This window comes from Xenia sp. Carnegie-2017, unplaced genomic scaffold (assembly GCF_021976095.1).
Source record: "Xenia sp. Carnegie-2017 unplaced genomic scaffold, XeniaSp_v1 HiC_scaffold_135, whole genome shotgun sequence".
NCBI lineage: Eukaryota > Metazoa > Cnidaria > Anthozoa > Malacalcyonacea > Xeniidae > Xenia > Xenia sp. Carnegie-2017.
The window spans coordinates 1-2,040 of record NW_025813442.1 but is presented as its reverse complement, the minus strand read 5'-3'; the positions used below and the strand labels follow the sequence as shown (position 1 = coordinate 2,040).

At 31.2% G+C, this 2,040-nt stretch overlaps 1 long non-coding RNA gene across 1 annotated transcript; it reads left to right on the top strand.

The window, feature by feature from the left end:
- Positions 1 to 1,460: 1,460 nt before the first annotated feature.
- LOC124433620 lies at positions 1,461 to 2,030 on the top strand. Its single transcript, XR_006944524.1, has 3 exons — positions 1,461 to 1,531; positions 1,694 to 1,780; positions 1,988 to 2,030. It is a non-coding gene; the product is annotated as an uncharacterized LOC124433620 (long non-coding RNA).
- The last annotated feature ends 10 nt before the right edge of the window (positions 2,031 to 2,040 follow it).

Below are 2,040 nucleotides of genomic sequence, written 5' to 3'. Positions count from 1 at the left end.
TCCCCTCAATAAGGTAAGGTTCAATAAAACATTCAAATAACCAACATTCTTTTTGCAAAACTAACGTGTCTAGATAAAAATTTTCTACTCTTTTACTATTCTTCGACTATGTTCTTAACGCTTGACTCATCATAAGTTGGTAAAGCCATTTATTGTACTAATGACTGATTTATGATTTTTAATACGCGCTATGATATTAGCTACACCTAAAGTCATAGATAGGAGTAAAAGATTTGGCTGGCTTTGCCACTGAAACTTATGATGTGAATAACACTTTGGATAACTTTTTTTTACTCATACAGTGGCCGAATTTTTAGCTACGTCTTAACTTTGGAATTATTATTTTATATTCAGGTTTATGGATTTATTCTATTTGAAAAATTATTTGAATGAATGATTTTAATTCCTTTTATAGAAGTTGTAAAGTTTATCATTGTGGTTGCTCAAGATGAGGTTCATATTACCCATGAGGATGCAGCAGCAAATCTGGCCCAAGATGATGAGAATATTGCTCAAGATGAGTCGAAAATCAACAGTACTGGTAATTTATTGCTTCATTTAAATTAAAAACACATTAATTTGTATTGTTTTGTTCATCGGGCCAATTGAAAAACATAAATTTTGCGGAGCGAAAACTTGGTATCATGCGGCATGTAACATGTTTTAATAATTAATCAAATTTAGGGTTGACTGTCAATCTTACAAAATCGAGCAAAAATTTGATAAAAGAGATACATGATGTGCATGGAATCCAAACATTGAAATCGAAGGAATTTTGGTCGCCATCGTCCTTTGAAGCACCCTTTCGGCTTCTTTCAAATTTTTTTATACACTGTCAGTGTCCCGTTAGTAAATACGTTTAAACAAGGGCAAAGCAACTAAAAGTTATTATATTGTTCGACACTGTACATACATGTAATATAATCACTATATTGAAAACAAATTACTTTTTTTATATTTACGCAACTAAAATACGATTGGTATGTTAAAGTTTTATTTTGTACTTCTCTCTCAACTTGTTTACCCAAAAAAAATTCAAATATTCGAGTTTATTCTTATATACAATATTGTTTTTAGTTTTTCATTCTGCACAAGATCCTACCGATAATCAGAAATACCGAAAGTGACGCGCATTCATTTGTTCTTTTTTGTTTCAAATGTAGAATTGATGGAAAAAAAGACGGAACGATATAAAAAAGGTAAAGGGATCATTTAAAATTTGTTTTTCAACAAATCAATGTTACATGTAACAAACAATACGGTAGCGTAGCTACGTTTTCGAAAGTTTTTTCCACCTTCGTGTGTCTTCACTTTTTTACAACTCACTTGCTCTACCTTTCCGCACACAAACAGAAAACTTGTGCTACACACCAATGCTTCATGAAATAATTATTGTACTTATCTCTTGTAGAAAAACAAGAGAATGCTATGGAATATCTGATACAATTATACGAAGAAGAAGGACGTGATTTCTTAAAGGATTCAATGACAACAAGATTACAAGAATTTCGGGAGAAAAAAAAGAACCAAGGTAGAAAATGCACATGAATTCAGATTAATTAAGAGACAAATTTGCTAACTAACAAATACTATAAATCTCCTTTGAAATTCACGTAAAACCTGTTCGCCGTGTTCAATGTTTAGCATGAATTCAATGTGCATTTTCAGTGTAATGTAATACATTAATTTCCAGCTTCTTACGAAAAGATATCTTTGCCATCTCCCAAGAGTGACAACGACTATGACGACATTGACAAAACTCCTTCTACAGCAGTACTTGGTAAGAAATTGTATTTTGTTAGCAAACATTAGCATAAAAATCTTTACATTCCCTTTAAAAGTCAAACACAAACAATTAAGAGTCGTTTATATCATGCGTATCATTAATACGTTTGTAAAGGGTCAGATAAGAGAGTTTTAGAATTTGTCATCATACTGTAATGTTATTTAATTGCATTGCAAGAAATTAATTTGATTTATCTATTAGATGATAATAACAGTGAAGTCATCATTGGTGTTTTGCCTTCTACATCAAAACCC